This window comes from Notolepis coatsorum (genome assembly GCF_963971535.1).
Source record: "Notolepis coatsorum genome assembly, chromosome: 16".
NCBI classification, from domain to species: Eukaryota; Metazoa; Chordata; class Actinopteri; order Aulopiformes; family Paralepididae; genus Notolepis; species Notolepis coatsorum.
In genome coordinates, this window is record NC_140180.1 from 59,478,183 (window position 1) to 59,486,705 (window position 8,523).

Here is an 8,523-nt window from a genome sequence, read left to right on the forward strand (position 1 = left end):
GTAACCCATCTGTATTCAACCCTGGGTCCCTTGCATGTGTAGCAGTCTGGAAAATATGGTATATTATTCAGAACTGCTGACTGTGTTTATATCCCTTTTTGTACACAAAGACATTCTAACTAGTGTCATTGATTCACACGAACAATGACACAAACGTCCCCGTCCCAAGAGCATGTGAATACGGATCATAAATGACAGTATTGATTCATATTTTACAGTGCGTCTCCCCGTGTGACTGGCAGGCGGGACCAGCAGGGGGCAGTAGCAGGCAGAGAGTGGCGGAGAGAGCTGAGAGATGATAAAGAGAGGAGTGCAGCGGAAGTCGTTCTCTTCTCGGCAGTGAACTTGACCACGAGAAGTCACGTCTAACGGGGGAGCTCTAGACAGCCCCGTTGCTGACGTTTATGCCGGAGTGCCCCGTGGAACAGAGACGGGTGATAGGAAGTACTGGCTAGTGGAGACGATATCCTAGCAGTACCAGTGTTATGATATTATGAACATTAAGTGCAGAGTCGGGCACTAAGAGTCGAGTTATACCTAGTTACAGTGAGCGGTATAAGTAGCGTGCGGCTAAGGATCACAGTAGCATTGCTCGTGTTATACCTAGTTACAGTGACGGTATAGTCTGCGTGCCAGAGACGTACGGGACATCCAAGCAGTCTGCCCGGGCGTCAACAGCTGTCTGCACCGGAGAGCAGCAGCACACCTGCTCCAGGCTGCCTGCAGGACACGGGGAGTTCTTTACCACCAGCAGAGTTCGCCCAGCACCAGCTCAGCCAGCACTGCCTCTCTGCTATAGCTCCGCCTGCTAGCCCCTGCGGCGCGAGTGTTCGACGCCATCTTGCCTCCCGGACAACAGTGGAGTGACGAGGCGGCCATTTCGGATGAGTACAAACGAGCATTGATGCTCCCGACTCCATATACAGTATACAGTGTGGTGCTGCCCGCGGGCGAAGTTAACGTTGTTAACCACAGTTCAATAGGGGTACCCCAGACAATATATACCGGTATTAGCATAGGACTTTTGCAAGGTATTTTGTGGGCTCACTCTTTTATTTTATTCCTTTTCTTTGAGCGTGATAAGGCGTGTATTTCCTAAATAATTCCCGTTCTGTGAATCCCTTTATTCTCTTCCCTATGCTTCCCCCTTCCTTCCCCATATTCTCAACCGGGGACAGTAAGAGTGTAATTCCTTAAAGAAGGTGAATACTGTGGTCCGCCCAGACGTGGGCAGCGTTTAGTCTGGGTACCTGAGAGCACTTGGTGCCTGTGTGTGATACTGTAATTGACTTATGCTAATAATTCATGCCAGTAATTATTGTATGGATACCCATGGTGCAGTAATCACCAGCCGTAGCTTTGTTGTAACCAGGCTGAGTTACAATACAGTCATCCAGAGCGGGAGCACTGTGTGTGTCTTTCATTATTTCTAACCCTAACCCTAACCCTTTGCTACGGGTAATATATGTAATCGTAACCCCTTGCTATTCTACCTTTTCCATTGTAAGGGTTCTGGTCGTCTCACTAAGGGAGGGTACTGCTTGCGGGGGGAACCCAGTTATTTCTCTACCATCCGGTCAGTAGGTGTGGGAGGGAAAAAGGGGCAACTGTGGAGGGTGAGGGTGTGTTGGGGAGTACTGCGGACTACTCCAGAGAGAGGGAGGAAGACCAGAGTACCGGACCAGGTTTGTAAACCCTGGGCCTCATTCACCCCCACTACCAGCCTCCAGTTGACGCTCCGGACCCCAAAGACGGAGGTGCAGCTGGCCAGGGTGCTACTGTGTCTCGCTACCTATTGACCGCACCCCACAGTTCCCACGAAGCAGGGATAATCCACCCTGCTACATTTGGCGTCACGAACAGGATCAACATCCTACTCCACTCCCTTGTAAGTGACGACCCAGAGACCTGAGATGTCGGACAACGACACCCCGAAGCCCGATGCCAAAGCCGGGCCGTCCCGGGTGACGCAAGGAGGTGACTCGCCGCCCCCGCTCAAAGAGGAAGAGGGGGGAGCCGAGACGGTGCAGACCTTGACCGCCGAAGTGGAGTTCCTAAAGGGTCAACTCCAAGACCAGGCGGAAGCCCTAGACCACCAACACGAACAACTGGAGCAGGCCAGGCACAGAGAGTCGCGTGCCTTGGCCCAAGCCATGATCCAACAGCTTCCTCCAGCGCCCCTCCCAGTGGTGTACGTCCAACGAGAGCGGAAGTGCAGCGAATTTGGAGGGGGGAAAGAGAGAGGAGAGCCGCTGGTGGACGACTGGATCCGAGACATGAAGGTGCATTTTCGGAGCAGCAGAGTGCCCGGTGACGAACAGGCGGAGTTCGTACAGCAGCATCTAAAGGGCGCGGCTAAACGGACAGTGCGCTTCGTGCTAGAAGGGACCGCCCCGGAGCCGGACGCCGTGTTCCGGGTGCTGCAGGAGACGTACGGAGACAAGACCTCGGTCAGTGAACGCCTGAGAGAGTTCCTCGACCGCCGACAAGGAGATGGCGAGACCGTGAGGGAGTTTGCGTATGATCTACAGGAACAGATGCGTCGCATACAGGGCCGGGAACCCCAACGAGTCGCGGATCCTGCCGCCCGGCTGCAGGAGCAGTTTGTGGTAGGCCTGAAGGATGGGATGCTGCGACGGGAGATGAAGAAGTCCATAAAAGAGAACGGAGAGCAGACGTTTCTCGAATTGATGATGGCGGCGATAGACTGGTCGGAGGAGGAGATGGTCCTGCCCCCCAATAGGGGTGGCGCCCAGGCCCTGGTCCACGCCGCAGCCGCAGAAGGACGAGAGGCCCCGATGAGCGGAGACGCAATACAGGGAGCTTTTAAGCGGCTCTTCGCAGGGCAAGAGCGGCTGGACGCACGTCAGGAGCAACTCTTCCAGGCCGTCCAACAGACGCGGGACGCGACCCAGAGAGGCGGCCCCGGACGGCGACGCAGAGACGACGCGCCCGCCGCTAAGCGGGAACTGCCCCGCCGGGACGAAGAGGGCAGGTTGATTTGCTATGCCTGCAATCAGCCGGGCCACATCAGCAGGGAGTGCCCCCGCCACGCCAGCGAGCCCCACCCAGCCCCTGCCCCCACCCCCGAAGTTCCGGGCTCGTCAGGGGACCGACCCGGATCCCGAAGGGCAGTCAACGGCGTCGTAACCGGAGTCGCCGACTCGGCCGCAGGGGGCACTAAGACGCAAGACATGGGGGAATGTCTCACCTTAGACGTCCAGATTGACGGGGTCGAGACCTGCTGCCTCTTCGACACCGGCGCCGAAGTCACCACCATGACCGAAAGCCACTTCCGCAGACACTTCCCGCGGTCGCGGTTGACCCCCTCCAACTGGATCACTCTCTTCGCCGCCAACGGGTTGGAGATCCCAGTGGTGGGGTGTCTCTACGCCGAAGTGAAGTGCCTGGATATGACATTTCCGGGGAAATGCATATTCATACTAAAAGACGATCCAGGCCGAGTGGCCACAGGAGACGCTATCCCGGGACTTCTGGGCATGAACGTGCTCGGCGGGGTAGATGGCCTGTTCAAGGGGATCAAGGGGATGCGGCCGGCGAGCCGAAGACGTGTCGACGCGGGGAGCGTCGCCATCCGCCGTGTGGTCGCCGCCATGGCCCAGGAAGCCCGAGAGTGTATCGCCCCGGGAAGGATGGGGTACGTCAAAGTGGCCGGCAGGGAACCAGTGGTCATTCCCCCGCACAGCGAAGTGGTCGTCCCAGGCCGTTGTGAGACGACAGCGGGGATGCGGCGTCCCGTGATGATAGAGCACACGCCGAGGGCCAACCTGCCTCCCGGACTATTGGTGGCGAACGTGGTGGCATACGCCCGACAGGGGAGAGTGCCTGTGCGGGTGTTGAACCCGACCAACGTCGAGATGGTGCTCCGACCCCGGGCCAGGTTGGCAGAGATCCACTGCCCCCGTCAGGTACGGCCTAAGGAGAGAGTGACCGTGGAGGAAGTGGAAGGAGGCGTCCGAGTGACGGCGATTCAGACTCGGGACCGCCCGCCAGAGGCGGAGCCGGACGGGAAGACCCGCGGGCTCGCCGTGGACGTACAGGCGAACCTGCAGGATCTCACACCGGCCCAAGTGAGTCGGCTGAATCAAGTATTGGAGAAACACAAGGCGGTGTTCTCCGTTGACGACGGGGACTATGGTTACACAACCACGGTCACACACTACGTTCCCACTGGTGACGCACACCCGGTCAAGCAACGGCACCGCCGAATACCGCCCCACGTGTTCCAAGAAGTAAAGAGACACGTGCAAGATCTGGTGGACCTGGGTGTCCTGGTAGAGAGCTGCAGTCCGTGGGCGTCACCAGCCGTGATCGTCATAAAGAAAGACGGCTCCGTGCGGTTCTGCTGCGATTACCGCCGCCTAAATAACGTGACACACCGGGATGCCTACCCCCTACCTCGTATCGAGGAGTCCCTAGACGCCTTGGGGCAGGCCAAGATCTTCTCCTCGCTCGATCTCACCGCCGGCTACTTCCAGGTGGCGGTGAAAGAGGAAGACCAAGAGAAGACGGCTGTCACGACGCCCTTCGGCCTCTACCAGTGGACTCGTATGCCCTTCGGACTGTGTAACGCACCAGCGACGTTCCAGCGGTTGATGACCGCCGTGCTGGGGGACCTGGCCTTCGACGTCCTACTCGTCTACCTAGACGACGTCTTGGTGTTCGCCAGCGACTTCGAGAGCCACTGTCAGAAGCTGGACCTGGTGTTTGGACGGCTTCGGGAGCATGGACTCAAACTCAAGCCCCGGAAGTGCTTCCTTCTGAAGACCGAAGTCAAGTTCCTGGGACACGTCGTCTCCGCGGCCGGCATACAGGTCGACACCGACAAAGTGAAGGCGTTGGAGGACTGGCCGGCGCCACGCTCAGCGAAGGAAGTGAGGCAGGTGATCGGGTTCCTGTCCTATTATCGGCGGTTCGTGCCCCACTTCGCCCAGGTGGCCCAGCCACTGCACGCCCTGATGGGGAAAGAAAAAAAGGGGTTCGCCAAGGGCCGGCCCGAGGCCTTCAAGTGGACGCCGCAGTGTCAGACGGCCTTCGATCATCTGCGGCAGTGCCTCTTGACACCCCCGGTGCTGGCCTACCCCGACCTCCAGCTCCCCTTCATAGTGACCACCGACGGGAGTTACTTGGGACTGGGAGCGGTACTCAGTCAGGAACAGGAGGGCGTGGAGCGAGTCATCGCCTTTGCGAGCCGAGGCCTGCGTGGGTCCGAAAGGAATGACCAAAATTATAGTGCGTTCAAGCTGGAACTCCTCGCCCTGAAGTGGGCGGTCACCGAGAAGTTCAGAGACCTCCTGATGTACGCCCAGTTCACCGTGATCACCGACCACAACCCGTTGAGACACCTCGGCACGGCCAACCTGGGAGCAGTGGAGCAGCGGTGGAACGCTCAGCTCGCGGAGTATGACTTCGTGGTGCACTACAAACCTGGTCGACTCAACCAGAACGCAGACGCTCTGTCTCGCATGCCGATGCGATCAGAACCTGAAGTGGAAGACACTGAGAAAGACTTCCTAATGATAGCCGCGGCTGGCACCCACACCCGTCAGGGTCTCCAAGAACGGGCCGTTCCATTGTCCGTCCCCGCCCCAGTCGCCCGCGAGGGCTACGTCATGGTCCCAGCGGAGGAAGTGCGGGCCCTGCTGTGCCCTGGGAGACCGACAGAGACGCGGGAGGTCTCGAGTGTCGGCGCACGACGGATAGCGGCACAGAAGGGGAACAGCGGATATGACTGGGCGGAAATGCGACAGCTCCAGGCGGACGATCCCGAGTTGGGTCCGGTGTGGCGGGCGGTGGCACAGGGGGTCCCCCCCACTAAAGTACAGCTGAAGGAAGGAGACCCGAAACTCCGCAAGTTATACGGGCAGTGGGAACGATTCCGTCTGCATCAGCAAGTGCTGTTTCGGCGCGTAAGCGATCCCCGGGATGGAGAGGAGGTTCTCCAGCTGGTGGTGCCCACAGCCCTGCGAAGGAGGATCTACGAGACCCAGCACGAAGACGCGGGACACTACGGGGGACAAGGGACGGTGGTCCTGATGAGGCGAGGTTACTACTGGATCGGAATGGCAGAAGAGGTGAAGCAATGGGTGAAGCAATGCAAGCGATGTGCATTAGCCCGCGACGTGTTCCCTAAAGCCCAGGCACAGATGACCTGCACTAACGTGACGGCACCCATGGAGGTCCTGGCCATGGACTTCACCGTGTTGGAGAGGTCGGTGGGTGGCTATGAGAACGTACTGGTGCTGACCGATATGTTCACCAGATTCACTATTGCCGTACCGACCAAAGACCAGACTGCGAAGACCACCGCCGCTGCCATCATCAAGTATTGGTTCGTGTACTACGGTTGCCCTGCCCGACTCCATGCTGATCAAGGGCGAAATTTCGAGTCGAGCGTCATCAAGGAGCTCTGCCGACTGTATGGGATTTCAAAGAGCCGCACCACGCCCTACCATCCCCAGGGGAATGGGCAGTGCGAGAGATTCAATCGGACAATGCACGACATGCTGCGTAGTCTGCCCGCAGAGAAGAAGCGGGACTGGAAGGAGCACCTACCCGAGTTGGTACTTACATACAATTGCCACGAGCACTCCTCCACTGGATACTCTCCCTTCTACCTGCTCTTCGGGAGGGACGCTAGGATGCCCCGAGATGTCCTAGGGGGCAGAGACGTCATTGAGGAGGGGGCGGCGGACCTAGATGAGTGGGTGCAGAGTCACCACGAGCGACTAAAGGCCGCCGCGGAGGCCGCTGAGGCCACGGCGAAGCAGGCATCCCATCGACGCAAGAGAATTTACGACAGGAAGAGCAGAGGTGCACTCCTGCGGGCCGGAGACCGGGTCCTGATACGCGACCACCGAATCCGGGGCCGTAATAAGATACAAGACAAGTGGGAGCCTACGTCATATGTGGTGGTTAAGCAGAGCCACGAAGGGACGCCCGTGTTCACGGTCAGGCCCGAAGCAGGGGGTCCAGAAAGGACCGTGCATCGAGACCAGCTCAAGACCTGTCCCTTCCCGGCTTCTGACCCGGAAGTGCGGGGGAGGGCCCCTCGACAGATCCCGGTGGCACCGCGGAGCTCGTCCGAATCAGACATCGGAGGTGCTTTCGGGCACCGGCGGGAACCGCATCCTAGGGCGTGTAACCACCCCGGTCCCCTGCGGGACGCCCCTGAGGAGGCCGTAAGCGCCGAGTCAGAGGTGGAGTCGACCCCTTCAGGAGAGGAGGGGGAAGGCGGCGGAGACGGAGTCGAAGAGGAGGCCGCGGGCGGTCCACCGATGGCCCCGGAGGGTGAGGCCGTGGTCCGTGACCCGCCGACGGACACTGAGGAATCCGACACGGAGTCGGAGGCGGGGGAGGTGGAACCCCCCAGAGTGGAGGCCGCTCGGCCCCAGAGGAGCACCAGAGGTCGGCTACCCGCTCGGTATCGCCAGGACTACGTGCTCAAGAGCGTGTTCGCGGAACAGTGTGTCCAACTCCTGAGGGAGTGTGTAAAACTGTTGGCATAATGTGTAATTGTCAACCGATGTGTAAAACTGTTGGCATAATGTGTAATTGTCAACCGATGTGTGAAACTGTTGGTCTCAGGACCGTTTTCATGCATGCGTTTGTTTTGTTGTTTTGTTGTTAACTTGCAGAGGACTTAGCAAGTTCAAAGTGGGGGGAAATGTAGCAGTCTGGAAAATATGGTATATTATTCAGAACTGCTGACTGTGTTTATATCCCTTTTTGTACACAAAGACATTCTAACTAGTGTCATTGATTCACACGAACAATGACACAAACGTCCCCGTCCCAAGAGCATGTGAATACGGATCATAAATGACAGTATTGATTCATATTTTACAGTGCGTCTCCCCGTGTGACTGGCAGGCGGGACCAGCAGGGGGCAGTAGCAGGCAGAGAGTGGCGGAGAGAGCTGAGAGATGATAAAGAGAGGAGTGCAGCGGAAGTCGTTCTCTTCTCGGCAGTGAACTTGACCACGAGAAGTCACGTCTAACGGGGGAGCTCTAGACAGCCCCGTTGCTGACGTTTATGCCGGAGTGCCCCGTGGAACAGAGACGGGTGATAGGAAGTACTGGCTAGTGGAGACGATATCCTAGCAGTACCAGTGTTATGATATTATGAACATTAAGTGCAGAGTCGGGCACTAAGAGTCGAGTTATACCTAGTTACAGTGAGCGGTATAAGTAGCGTGCGGCTAAGGATCACAGTAGCATTGCTCGTGTTATACCTAGTTACAGTGACGGTATAGTCTGCGTGCCAGAGACGTACGGGACATCCAAGCAGTCTGCCCGGGCGTCAACAGCTGTCTGCACCGGAGAGCAGCAGCACACCTGCTCCAGGCTGCCTGCAGGACACGGGGAGTTCTTTACCACCAGCAGAGTTCGCCCAGCACCAGCTCAGCCAGCACTGCCTCTCTGCTATAGCTCCGCCTGCTAGCCCCTGCGGCGCGAGTGTTCGACGCCATCTTGCCTCCCGGACAACAGTGGAGTGACGAGG